A 15,723-nucleotide genomic window follows, 5' to 3' on the forward strand; every position below is an offset into this window, starting at 1 on the left:
GAAAATTTCTGATCTCTGCACGTATTTATATAGCCTCTGTACGAGGGGCACCTCAGATGAGGCAGAGTCTGGTGTGAAGGAGTGGGGACTCAGGGGAATTGTGGTGGGAGACCCGCGAAGTGCGCACCGGCCGGAGACTCTTCTTTGTCGTCATCACCGTCATTCGGCATCGTCATCATCATCGACAGCAACACCGAGCAAATTGTGGCAGAAACTCACAGCACACTGCTCCGGACTCGTTTGTTTTGCAGAGGCTGCAAAACAGCACGGATGCCACGGTGCTTGCTGGACGGCAACACGGCTTCCATAAGATGACGCGCGATTTGCCCCTCCGTGTGCCATGGTCACTCACACAGGATGCATGCAAGGGGCGGGGGATGTGTGTGGGGTTTTCAGAAGAAGAAGAAGGTAAAAAAAAAAGATCGGCACCACAGGAGCTATAAATTGTCTCTAATGTCCCCACGATGGGGGAGTCTCCAGAAGGGACTAATGACCAAGTTGTCTATCCACTCTTCTCGCACCACCCCTCTGCAACACTTCTCCGCATAAACCCCACAGGTACAATACAACGTCGCCCCGGTACAAGATAGAGATGCTCAAAGTGCAGCATCTCACCTGCACTTGGTAATAAATTTCGCACAGCGACTTGAACTTATGCACCTTGGCACGCATTGGGCAAGGAATTCAAATAAATATCGAGAAAGGAAGAAGGGTGAAGAACTCGTTGGTAGAACCTGTGAGGAGGTAGCCAATGACTTTGGTATCCTCTCTCCACTCTTCCCACCAAAGATGTGTGTAAAAATAGACTTTCAAAAATTGCACATTCCACCGGGCGGGATGTTGGTGTGCAAGAAATTGCGCCTTCAAGAGTGAGGCATGATGCCTCCGAGTACTCTAACACACGAGATAAGAATCGGATGGGTCTAATGGCATTTCGCGCCTCACAAGTCCGCACCACCACCAATTAGGCCCCAACGCACACCTATCAATGTGCCCAAGAAGATTTCCAGCATAGGCCCCTGACACTCAGGAATTCCCTCATCTCTCTCTGGGATTGTGGTGTACAAAATGAAAATTCACACTTCCCGCCTGACCATTCGGTGCACCCAACTCTCGCTCGACAAGTGATTCAATATTGACTGTCAGGGGAGTGCTCATGAAAAATTAATACATGAGAATTAAATTATTATGTGGCGATTTGACGGACGGAACCGTTTTTTTCTTCTTCTTCATTCGGATTGCCCTGAATTTTTGCGGAATTCACAAACATCTTACAAAATTCATGCGAATGGCTTTCGATGCTGAATTTCTTTAACCAAATTCTATCACCTGCTAAATCTTGAGCCTACTGTAAAAGTCATTTTACGAATAAAGTTTTTTTTTATACATACTAAAGAGATACGACACATTATGCTCACAGACAACAGTGAAAACATCAAAAATTGAAATAAATACATGCTAAAAAAAACATTCGTTTAACGTTTTATAGAATATGTAATCAAATTCAATGAGATGTTTTATCATCACATTTCGTGGAAAGATAAACATAAAAAAAAAAGTTGAAATGGAGAAAAAAAAGCTCTGAACATTTTCTTATGTACTGTTCTAGATAAATTGGGCAGTTAACCCTTATTTTAAAACAATTAGGATAATGAATTTTAATTTAATTAAAAGTTCTATGACGAAAGAGATTTACTTTAATTTATAAAAATTTATATTTTTTCGAAATTTTGAAAAATATTTAAACGTGAATATTTGACTGTAAATTTTTCAAGAATCTGAAAAGGGCCGGTAAAGATTTTCCTAAAAATATAATCAATTACGTAACTATTGTGATTTATTTATCTTTAAATTCATGAAGCATAATAATACTTACGTTGTTAAAAATCATCGACAAGCATAAGAGCGAATACTTCATAAAATGAAAGATAGAATAAATTACAATTGTGACGTTATTGTTTCCATTTTTGGTTAAATCTTTAACGACTATTCCTAGCTAATCCTATGTGAAAACTGAAAGAGTTTTTGTCTATTTCTTATTATTATATTTTATTCTCAAGATGGCATGTATTACGATTATTTCTTTAATTGTGGGGTTTTCTGTACAATAACGGATAAACTCCTTTTTCCAAACCAATATACATGGAAATTATTATTCCGTAGAAAGATTTCTTTAAATAATTATTTCAGTAGTGGTGAAATTTAAGGAATTTTCATGAGAGGAAAATTCTAACTAATGTGGGAATAAAAACACTCGGCCACATTAGAAATGTTGGAGAATGTTAAAAAGTTTATAAATTGTGGTAGAACACACAAAGTTTCTACATGATTCTAACTACGTATAAATTTTAACATAGTATGTTGTGGTACCAGTATAATAAGGAAAAAGAAAATTAAAAGATTTAAAACTTAATTAATAAAATTCAATTTAGTCAAGAATGTTTCTTTTACCCAATATCATTGAAATTAAATATGTCGCATGTGTTGGTTACTAATTAAACTTTCTTTGTATAAAAATTTCAATAAAAAATGTGAATAAATTGAAAAGAAATTGGAATTGAATGCAGAATTTTTAAAATGTACAAAAGATATGCTTCTACCATTGGAAGTTGAGTTGAGGCAGCATATTGGGCAAAAGAAAATATTATTCCCTTCGATACGCTTTGGTGAAGATGAAATTAAAAAGAAAAGAAAAAACGTCATCTCTCCGCGCGATGCTGATCATTTGCAATGGTACATTATTGCAGACACTCGGCGCGGGATCATCAAACTTACGTCCACTCCAATTTCATTCTCATCAAGACGAACGCCTAGCGATCGGTGTGCGTGCAACGATCCGTCCAGATTGTCCGGTGAATGGACTCTGCATCTTCTTTTTCTTCACACAATCGCACTGGTGAGTCGATGAATATTCTTCATCCTCTCTTGGTAGCGAATTCCATCCTCATCGGCAATTTTGCGATCGCAACCATACATATTGTTCGTCCAGCGCGAGGCATCCGCGCAGTATTATATATCTTGTTCCACCATTCTCGCCCTATCAAATGATATTAATTACCGTCAATAAAACGCGTTGCTCTCGGCTTGGTATTTTGGCAACATGGTTGAGAAGCCGCTAAAATTCCGGGAGCTCCCGCACAAGATAAGCCATGTGATATCAATTTGGCAATGAGTAATTGAATTATACGGAGGCCGTGTCATGTCGCATTAAATTGCCTTTCCTCGCGGGAAACCATGAAACCCAGACACCACTCAACAAGCTCTTCCAGACATCTCGGGCGGGGAGGGTGCATTTTCCACAAGAAAATCCAACTCCTTTTGCATCCACAAAACCCCCAAAATCCCTTAAAATAGAATATAATCTAGAATCAATATTCAACCCGTATATGTTGATAAAGACGCTGGTGTGGCACTTACAAAACAATAAGTATGTACTTGCCAGTGAAAGTGGTCTAAATGCGTGGGATGAGCATTGAATCCTTGCCATCTCTCTAAGTTGTGTGAGACGTAATGTAAGATGTATATTTTTTCTTCTTCTTGGCATTGTGTAAGCTACATATTCTCAGCACATGTTTATATCCTCTCTTTATCCTTCCACACACAGCTTATATAAATTCACTTTGCTCACATCGAACAACCCCTTAAAGCAACAGTATAGTCACAACTTCTTAAACTTTCTCCCCAAATATACTATCCAATGTCAGTGGCGAATTGGAGATGGTTGAGTTTGAGGCTTTTCTGGTTTTTGTTGGGCTATAAAGGAAAATATTATTTCAGAGAAGAAAATCAGTAAGTTTTCCCAGTGCTTTTGATTCATTTGCAGATTTTCTTCAGGGGCTGCATAAAATAATTATATTATTTCAATTTTTTTTACTTTGCTCTACCCTTGAAAAGATCCATAAATGCATCGATATATACATATACATATGTACATACATATAGCAAAACTACATAGCATTCATTCAACAAAATAATTTTCCTGAAAAAAAAACACCAAAGAGCACCTTTAAAGTGCTTTCACACCATCCACAAATTGGGCTTTAACCGTCTGAAAAAACGTTTATTGGATATTAATTTAATGATACAATTCCAATTAAAGAAACCGCAATTAAAATAATCTTTTGAAACCATTAATATTTTATTTATATTTCAAAAAATATCTCAATAAAATTTGTCAGACAATTTAATTTAATTTGTATTTCAAAGTATATTAAACGAAAGAACAGCATTATCGATAAAATTAATTAAAAAAGGAAACCTTTTTGATATTTAAAAAAAAAATAACAGCACTGTAAAGAAAATTCATTGAAATTTCAACATCAAAATAATTGCGTGAGTGATTCATAAAATTGCAGAAAATCTGAGAAGACCATCAGAGTGACTAAATTAAATTTTGGAATCCCCACATTCCAAGAATCACTTCTTCATTCTTAGCGTATATAGTCTCTGTGATCTCTGATATTTATTGAAATTTAATTATCCCCATTGAAAAATGTTTTTTTTTACGTACCTGGTGTGGCTGATTTCATCTCTGGACGGTGTCATTGATTTGATGAAGGTAAAGTTCAAGAGCAGGAAACGGATATCGAATTTAACTCGAACAGACTCGTGCAAATATACTTCTCTGTGAGTCTGAGACTTTCAATCTCCCTTTTTCATTCCCGCCAGGTTCACAGCAAGGAATCGAAATATATGTAGAGAGAAAATAAACTGGGAAAAAGGAAAAATGTGTGGAGGGAAGTTTTATGTCTTCTCATGGCGGGAAGAGATGGTGCGTCTCGGTATTTATTTTATCATATTGCTATAGTTTGGTTGTATGAAGGATTCCTTCTGGTCGTATATTGTGTGCCAAAATGAAGACAACCATGAGGGATGATAACGAAAATGATGATGATGATGATTTAGGGGGAAAGCGTGGGAGAAAATTTCCCCTCGCTGTGATGCTGCGCACCAATCGTGAGGGAAAATTTTTTGGCAAGTGGAAACAATACGGATGCCGGTTAGCTATATGTGCTATATATAGCGCCCTCGGTTGTATGTTTGTGGTGCAAATAAGAAAAAGCCGAAAGGGAAAAGCCGGCTATTTTCCCTATGTACACAGAAATTCACCCCATACCAACCCCAATGTCACGACAGTGGCTTGTTAGGCGAGCTGTTAGCTTTGAGATAATTTTCCGGTAATTGAAATTTCAAATTAGTCCAAAATGAATTTCCTACTTAAAGTTTTCCCAGTAATTTCATTTTGATTGAGACGTCTCTCTGTTTCACATCCCTTTTTTGCTACCCTTCTCATTCCCTACGCTGTCTCCGTGCGCCTCTTCATCTTGTTTTCCACACCCATGGAAAAACACAAGACAAATACTCACTGTTTTTGCCACTTGCACTCTGTGAAAAGCTCGATGGAGTCGTAAACCATTTTCTCCCCCGCGCATATAATCTTGTTGGTGTAGAAATTGCAGGAAAATTTGATAGACCGTAAAAACTTGGAAAGTACCTATATGTGTATAGCTTTACAATAAGAAGTAAATTGAGGGTGGGTGAGTAAGGAAAATCTCTCAATAAAATTCAACATTCCAGACACTTTCTCAGTGTCATCCTCATTGATGGAGCTTATTCATGGAAGCGACAAGGATTTGGTGCTCAGTCGGGACGGAACTCCCTGATAAAGGAATTGATTTATGCACAGACATTTTCGACATCCTCCTCGCGAATGTCTGCTGCAGAAATTGAACACACTTGTTGGGCGCTGAACCCGCACAAATTTACGCCAACCCTCCTGTGTGCGTTCACAACCACCCACCTCCTTTATGATGCCATCGGAGTTCAAGGTTATACGACACTCTTCACCCAACAATCCACCATTTCTTCCATATAGCACGTGATATACGAGACGCTGGCTATCGAATTTTTCTCTCATTTCTCAGATATTATCAGAGTTGAATTGGAAGAAATTCTAAGATTTCAGAAACAAAATTATTCTAATTTAAAAATTAAATTTTAGTAGAAAATTGCCATTGTAGCTTGACTTAATTAATTGAAAAGAAAGATGCTTAAGAAAAATAACTTTTCCCCAAAGAAATCTCACAGACAGAGAATAATCTTCAATCTATAAATTCTAACTCAAATATAATTTTCCCATTTCTTTTTTCCCTCGCATTTTTTTTTACCTCCTGCTACTTTTCAACCACTCCTCGTGGCATTTTTCCACCATTTCAGTCTCTCTTTCTGCAGCTTCCACTTTTACTTCATTTTTGCACTCTCTATCTCTCTTCCTTCACTATATATACATTCGATTTGTATATAATACGATTTATACTTGGAAATCGACAGTACTTGAGAATTGATTTTCTTTATATTCCTCCACACACAATAAAGAATGTAATCTTGTTGCGAAGGCAAATAAACCTCGAAGAAGTGCCTCTAAATTGACTGTGTGGAATGGGTTTTCAAAGTAAAGGGATTTTTTTTGCATCAACCCCGCAAGCCAATTTTTCTTCCAGTATACCATCGCGTATTGTATGACTTTAATAGAGTATGTATATGGCGATTATTGGGGCTGAATTTGATAGTTTTCAAGCGGAAATTTATTCACACAATCCCATACATCTGGCTCGTGGTGATAAGAAATGACGATGGGAGCGGACCATTCTTCCAGAAGCGTGCTGTGTGTGCACGAAGAAAGTTCACAACAGGGAGGGACATTGCACAAATAAATACACAAAATTTTCATTTTAAATTAGTTAATTAATGACAGGCGCCCGTCGAGGTTTTACCTACACGAATTCTCGTGATTTTATAATATTCCTGTGGGCAAATATCACATAAGAAATTCTTTTCATTTTCTTTTAATGGACAAACATGGTTTATTTAACTCGCTTGGAAAAAAGTGACAGATATTGTAAAGTATTGACAATTGTTTTTCTTTGTAAAATTAGCTTTTTGCGTAAAATTTTATCAGATTTTTTTCACGTTATTTTATAATGGAAACTAACTTGCCAGAAAACACTTTAAGGCTATTAAGAAACTAGCTGAAGGAAAGAATCACGGAAACCCGATTTCAGGTATCTTATGCCTTTTTTCTCATCATTTTTCAAGATGGCTGCCAGGTTCTTTCATTACTTTAAGACAGATAATCACTCAAAGAATGCGTCCTAATAAAATGTGTAATATGTCGAAAAACCTACAAAACTATACAGAATATAAGGCAGAAATCCACCATATTCTAAAAAAAAAAGATGGCAGCCATTTTGAAAATACAACAAAAATCATACTGACATGGAAATTAAATTTTCTACAAATTAAGACAACCTTATTTTCACAGAAAACTAATTTACTCGGGGTCTTCTAGCACAGGAGCAGGACATTTTCAATTTAATATTGTGGTAGGCCGACGTGTGATTTAGATTGAGAATTTGGGAATTTCTCAATTTATTTTACTTCGCTTAACATTATTGCAACATTTGAATCACTCGCAGCATAAAACTAAAAGCATTATATAGATTAAAACATTTCAACGCATATTCCCGTTAGCCATCAGCAATCTCTGGATCAATGTAAATTTAATATAATTATAAAAATTTAGAAGGAGATTGATCGATTGGACAGAGCTTTGGGGAAATCACGGCGTTTATTAATATCTTCATTAGGCCCTTCATCGTGAGAATATTTATAACTAAAATCACCATTCTGAGATTCCATTTAGATAGTGAAAACGCTAAATTGTTTACTGAAATGCCGCGCATTATGCCCGGGGTATGAGTCTGGAAAATTAAAGTGACGCATTTTTCATCTCCATGCCGCGAGCCGCAGAGTTGCTGAAGAATGACCGAGAGACTGCCAATAAAACTGAAATTTATGATTAGTATCCACAATTGACATCGTAAATTATTACACGTGTAATGAAATAAATTTCCACCTAAATTACCCCAACAAACTCAATATATTTCATGTGGAAATACAGACATTTTTTTTCTCAACCACAACTCTACGCCGTGGAGACACGATGGTTTCTTTATGGTTGCTGGCGCGTCTACACCCATGGGAGTTCCTTTTTGCAACCCCCGTACCCCGTCAAGAATCCCGTCCATCTAAGTCACTTCGAGAGATTCCACCTAGATGGAAAGCAATGTGTGATTATTCTTTCTTAATGTTTGATTGAAGTCATAAAATTAGCCATTAAGGGAATTTATAAGAAAACCACCGGACAAGGTAGGAACGATACCCCAAGATAAAAATCATCATCCTTGTCGTACTATTCGCGATTTAATGAAGATTAAATACCTATGTGAGGAAGCTCAAGAATTCCTAGCACTAGCATGTTTTAAATTGACAAAAAAAAAAGAAAAATGAAGAAGTTTGCCGACACGACATTCACAGAGAAATTTCATAAAATATTCAGCAATTAAATTCAAATAAAATTATCTAATTGATTATTACTGCGTCAATTTTAATAATATTAGTTACGGGCTATTTAATGTAAAATGCTAAAAGTGCCATAATATCTACCGTAAAATGGTGAATATTTTAAAGCTGTCCTATGATATAAGTTTTTAATTAATTGTCTTCACTTGGAATACCCTTATATCGATAAATCAGTATTCATGTTTCATAAAATTCATTGATAACAGGGCAGTATAAGATTAATGTTCCTTGAAAATCATTGAAAGTAAAAATATTTGCATGTGCGTTAGTTGTGTTTGAAATTTAATAGATATATTCCAACGTATGGTAACGCCCTAAACGTCTTCCTTATGACCTAGCCTAATCTGGTATTAATGCTTGTTTCATTGATTCCCATCTTGGTAGGTATATCATAACCCTTGTCTTTGAAAATTGAAACGTTTTTTTTCTTATTTCTTAATTTTATGACATGAAGGGGAGTCATGTTGTTGCGACAATTATAAGAAGATCCACAAAGGAGCATAAAACGTACTTAGCCTTGTCTAAATTTAAGTTTCTAAGTCGCTTTGAGAAGTTTTATTCATTAATTCTTATTTTAAAGATATAAATAGTTACCTACCTATGTATATATATATTTACAAGTTCAATTCTTTATTTTTTTAGAGTAATCTCATGAACAGGCGGATAAGATAGAGTCAGGTAAAACATGTGTATCCATGTATCTTACCGAAAAAAGGGAGCATTGGGAAGAAAACTGCACTTTACTTCAGGTAGAGCCATTAAAATTATCTCATTAAATGTACCAAACATGTTGCTTTTTTTACATTCGCACAATCTCTTGCCATTTATTTTGTGCTTCCTCTCATTGGGGATACTTCTTCAATGGTGCTGGAACATAAAGTGAGGCATCTCAGTGACAATTGTGCATAATAAAATGATAGAGAGAGAGAGAAAGAGAAAAAAATTAAGAATAATAAATATCGCCAAGTTGTGGTGAAGACGATGAATAATTGACAATAATGAATATGTCCTCACGTACACATTAAAAAGTTAATCATTTTGTAATCGCATTACAAATTTGAATTATAAATCCAACCAGACCATAAATAATTGCAAATGGATTTGTCGCATATGGACCATTAAATAAATACTGGGATGTGTGTATACATAGTTGGGTACCTACCAACCAACTCTTGTGGTATGAGCCCCATCGACTGTATCCCCATAGAGTAATGTATACCTGATGGGACCAAACATAGCTCTATAGAGCGCCACATTGGAACTAGAATATGCGAATGAAAAACCCAACTAGCAGTTTCGTATTGATCGGATTTTAGTTATGTGAAGTGGAGACGAGGACTCTATACTACACAGAGTAGATTGTTCAACAATTGACAGTGTAATGTTTTAATAGAATCGCCCAGTGATTTATTAATTTAACTTGGAGAGCTACAGTGTGCCGCCCATTACTCATTGCCGATCAACCCCCACGTGGATTCAGCAACCCTCCCTGTCAACTCATCCTGGGAAAATCCACGAAAATTCCCACTGATTGCAATCCAGGGGTATCCAATATTAATTTTCTTCATTGATGGCAACACGCATTCCCGGATTTATTAATTACACGGCAAATTTCACAATACACCCAATTGCAACTCGAATGGCGGAGTGTCCTTTTGATGTTTTTAAATCGTTTTCACATGCACACCCATCCCCACACAAAAAAAAAGTTTCAGTGTGATACCATCAATCCCAAAATGTGAATGACACTGCATTTACAGACATTTCGATGAGGGAATACCGCGAGGTTTTTTGAGGGGTTTGCAACACTCACAATACGTTAAGGTCATTTTAAAAATATACCAAAAATCAATTGAAGTAAATTTTTTAAAAGCTTCTGACCTTTCAACTTAATCAAAGCTTTCCAGAAATATCACCAAAACAGTGAAGAAGAAAAAAAAGATAATTCAATTTCCACCCAAATTGCATTTAAGTAAAAATTTATTTAACCCATTGCAGTGAATTTTAAATGAAAAATTCTATTTCCAGTAAATCGATTGAGTATGCCAAAATATTTAATACCACAGTGTATGGGCGCCGAGAGCGCATTTGGACATTAATCTCTTGTCGAGTACCCTAAAAAAGTCATTAAACAACAAAATCATGAAACCATATCGCTTAATGTATAAGTGGACCCTCTAATTTAATTCATCCACTCGCAATTTTTTTTCGCTCATTCATAAACTCCCCCCAATAGTGTGTGGTGCAGTAGGAGTTAGGTATTATTTTGTATGTATATAATACAGTATACGGACGAAACCGCGACATGGAGGCGGGTGTTGCACAAAAAGAGTCACTTTGGGCTTCAAATTACTTTTCAATTAAAACCGAAACTATGCACATGGCGCACAGAATTAATTTATTCGTCCCATCCAATTTTTTTTCCTGAGGGGATGGTGGGTACTCCAAGAAAAATTTCATGTCAGTACGCCTTGTTTTTAGCATCCACATGATTTTGTTATGTAACGGAAAATATAACTCTCACTTAATGAGACTTTTATGAGACACTCTCAATTTATTGATAAAATATATCTAATGACAGAATTCACCATATAAACGAGACATTTACGTGGAGTGGTGATTTATTGGTGAATTTTATATCGTCAGTGAATCATGATATTTTTTGGCATAAGACGCCGCAACATTAAATTCAAGATCATACTGCTTGAACTTGAGCACATCGCGTCCTCCCCCAAAAAAAAAAGTTTCATGATGAAGATTTCTCTTTATAGGAGAAATGTGAAACCTCAAAAGACGCTATGTAAACGCACATCATAAAATTATATCGTTTGACTCTCCGTAGCCCATCTTCACTATGTACTCCGTGTCCTTTGACATTTCATGTTTTCATTTTAAATAAAACTCTTATAGCAAACACAGGAGATCCCGTGGAAATTCCCATGAGGATTTTCCGACGTTCATTTGAATGCGTAAAATGAGCTCCATCCCATCCCACCTCCGCACCTAATTCCAATTATCATAATTTCATCTTTCTACCGCAGCTGCTGAAAGTTCATCTTAAAGGCAACATTAATCTTTTCAAGGAAAGGAATTTCCATACTCAAGACTTTAAAGTAGCACTGTTGAGGGAAATTCTCATGGAACGTAGAACAACACGTATGGCATTCATACAATTGCAAACACCCACTATTGATTGTATTTTCCCATGCACACATGGCTTCCTAAGAGGTGGCACGTAAGGGGGGCAACATCCACTATATAATCCATGTGCTTTCCTATATTAACACATCCAGCTGGGTATATACATATAGTATATCCTGAATCATTCTAGAATACCCCATTTTGGGTTATATGGTGTATCGGCATTCTATTGTTCCTCTTTTAGAATAATTCGCACACATCACCCTTTCACATCAATTTCCTCCCTACTCGTGTGTTACATCGCACTGTGAAAGAGGTTAAAGACAATGGATATTATTTGAAAATACGTGCGAGGCTGTGAATAAAAATATGAGGAAAAAGCTTTTTCCTTTCTGGAAATTGTAAAAGGGAAAAATGCATCACTCAATTGTTAAAAGTTAGAACGTATATGGTGGAAAGGGGTCAATCATTGAGATTTATGCGTACGTGATTGCAATATAGATAAAAATTCAGTGTTATTTATGACGTGTCCTTTCAAAAACACAACATGGTAAAAAAAATATCCCTGTTGAATTTTAATTTAAATCTATATCGCCCACATTCAAAATTCTTGCTTTATTTAATGCATTTCTTGAGATTATTTAAGAGTTTTTTTTTTATGTTAATATTGTGATTGAAAATTTTGCAGCATTAACTTTCAATGAAAGGAGTTCATTCGTTTCATTATAAGAAAACATTTATTACGAGGAAACATTAAAAACATATCGAACCTTGTGTTGAATCAATAAAAAAAGAAATAGTCAAAGGGACTTTCATTTTCCACGTGATTAACTGAGAAAGTTGGAAATATTTGTCCCAAAATTACAAACAGTGACGTCAGTATTGTACTTTTACTCTTTCACGTGTTACAGTGTGCTACAGCGGCAAAAATGTGAAGCTACTTCCTCCGAGAATTTTACGATCTTTCTATCATAAATTGAAAGATATAATAGGAAGGCTTGAATGCAGCCTAAAACCTAGAACAGACTAAAACTATAATAGTGACGTCATGGATTGCATTTTTGAGAAAACTTTGTAAGCTTCTCTCAGTTGACCCTAGAAAATACAATCTCTTTGATGATTTTTTATTCTTTTTAGCCTTCTGCAAAATAATACGGGTCTTGATTGTTTCTTTGAGCAAAGGGCGCCCTTATTATCCTTAGATCCTTATCTGCAACTTCCGGTGTTCGCCAGAGTAGGATTCCTGCTACCTCAAAGGAAACTCAACAATTCGAGTCCAGGGCTTTCGGCCCTAATGTGGGTCTTTTTCAGTGATCTTTCCTATCTTTCTCGTGGAAATTGTTCTCTCACCTACCTTAGCTACTCATCGGGGTATTTAAGCTTACATTTATTACTCCAATGAATCAAAGAGTAAGTTTTCACTTGCTTTTGAGTAATGCAAATAATTTTTTCTGTGTGAAATAAAGAACAAATCATATCTTCCATTTTTCTAAATTAACAACCCCTTTCTGTAATACTGCCATAGATATATTGTCACCCTTGGGTGCAAAATCCGCGTGAAAAACAATGAAGTTTCGTAAAATGCTTTTACATGACGGCAAAGGAACTCCCTTTTGTGGACTTCAGTGCGTTTGACGGGGGTTCCAATATATAGGAAGGGTGTGCCATTCGCGTGCCTGTCAGCACTCATATATGAAAAAAAACACCACCCCCCTCTTAGTGCAAAAGAATTCTTTTTGGCAGTGCGACAATGAAAGAAAAGAAGCTGACTGGATGTTGATGGGTATATATGCCATTCCTCGGTGAACGACGATGGCGGGCGCAAAGAAAATGTAAGAATGTGAGGTCGTGAGGAGTGATTAACCATTAGATGGAATAAGTATTTAACTAGCTGCCATCAGCAGAAATGGATTGCGTTCTGGGCGCACCAAGAGCGTCATTTATCAAAAAACGGGTCGCGTTCACTCATGGCACATATCCATATAATTGTAAATGTAATATAAACAAATTGCATTTACTGTGGCTCTCATTTTTTTTAGTTCTTGCTCCTCACCATCGCATCTCGTTGTGGACGCATTTTTCATCAAAATGAGATTCTAATCACATTTCGTGTGGCTAAGCATGTGGATGTCTTGAGACACGGGGCCCTCTGTGTTTTTGGGCGCGCGATCTTCGATGCAGACCGTTATGTTAATAATTCGGTATGTTGGCTCTATAAGCACGACGCCTCACAACAAGATAATAGAAAACGTAAATTTTTATCAATTAATAAATGCGCTTTTGACCCCTCAAGGTATTTTCAGAAACAAACCACGCCAGTCCCCTTCGAACGATAAATCACTGCCCACGGAGCCAAAAAAAATCAAGTGGTTCTGCTGAATGAGAGAAGTTTTTGGTGTATATGGCAATCTTTCGATGGATCATTTGTCTTCTCAAGAAGGATACTTCTTATCCTTCTTGTGACTTCAACAACTCCAAAAAATGCAATTTACTATAAACAATCTCATTTCCTCCAAATGATTTCCAAAAATCCTTCTTCATGTGTAGCAAAACATAAATTCAGAATTCAGAGATATAAATCCACACATAAAATTAATGAAGACCCTAATGTGATAAGGGCAAGGATAAGGGTAAAGAAATCAAATGGAGGGTTCCAGAAGGAGATAAATTAAATTTTCAGGCTCATTATGGGCACACTTTATCAATTTCCTCTGATTCTCCTCCAGAAGATTTCTGTGCCTTTTTTTCACAGCAAAGTCTGTGCGTGTGAAAAAAAAGGAAAATCTCTGTCAACCACAGAAGTTTCCTCCTCACTATTTGAACACCAAGACCCATCGGAAAACCATCGATAATCTTTAGATGTCTTCACCAGTTCGGTCAGAATGAAATGTGAACAGATGTGAGAGTAAATGACTGGTGGGTATTAAACACTCCTCCATCTCTTAGCGTGACTTCCAGTGTTGTATCACAAACCCTCCTGTATGCTATACGCGAGGGATGTCCCTTAACTTCCTTTTGGTCTACTTTCCTTAAAATCACGGTGATATAATTTTTCTCCTGAAATCTTCAGCGTTGCTGTTGCAATATGAAGTATAATACAATCTCGGCAAAGTATTAAAAATTATGGTTTCCAAAGGGATTCATGTGCATTGTACATATAGCGTAGAACTCATACCAGAATGTCTGAATAGATAAATTTATTGTAGTTTTAGTTGCAAGCACATGAGTCAACAGCTCACAAACTCTCCCGCATAGTCTGGTGGAGTCATATGTCTCTATTGATTTATTATTAATTATAATTTGTCTCCGTCTCTGTGGTGTGGAGACAATTTCCATCATAATCCCCACCGTGACTTGTGGAGGCAGAGTCACTGAGCAACGGAACATGCTTCTCCAGGAATTTCCCTTTTGTCGTCACACAGAACATTCCTCACGGGCGGCGACAATCGCACAAAACACCGGCACACGAAAATTTCAATTAGAATTGAATGTGTTGCTGAGATAACGATACATAGAATACATATATATTGTATGTATGTACATATGTACATGTGCGCGGTATTCATCTGGAAATGAGGTCTCCTATGGGTGCTTCCATCGCTAAATAGATATAATATACATATACCTACCTGTAGTTGCCCATGGGTGCATTATTGAGGTTAAATACAGCAAAGAAGAAAACTTGGGCTTCTCTCTGTCCCATAAATTCCCCATGCTGACTCTTGCACACCGAATTGCCTTTGCCACTGTTCTAGTCAGAATCTGTTTACCCAAAAGCTTAATAAATTTATGAGTATTTCATTGTGCCATCCACATGCACCTTACATACCTACCTACCTACCTTAATATGTATATATGTAATATGATGTATGTATAATTTCTTCCTGTAATAAACTACAATTTAATATCTTTTGTTAGTCTAATACCCCAAAAATTGATTAGTTTAAAGGAATACAAGGCTTTGCAAAATCTTTAAGTTTAAATTCAAATAAATGGAGAATATTCAAAATCTTACCGGATACGATTTGGGACATCCTCATTTGCTAAAATTTCCTCTAATGCCTTCCTCATTGACTTGCACACAATCTCCCACCCAATGAATGCAAAATGTAGAATAATTCAAATTTATATCCGGACAAAATATAATGCTAATTCCTCTCT

This window comes from Lutzomyia longipalpis, chromosome 2 (genome assembly GCF_024334085.1).
Source record: "Lutzomyia longipalpis isolate SR_M1_2022 chromosome 2, ASM2433408v1".
Lineage (NCBI taxonomy): Eukaryota > Metazoa > Arthropoda > Insecta > Diptera > Psychodidae > Lutzomyia > Lutzomyia longipalpis.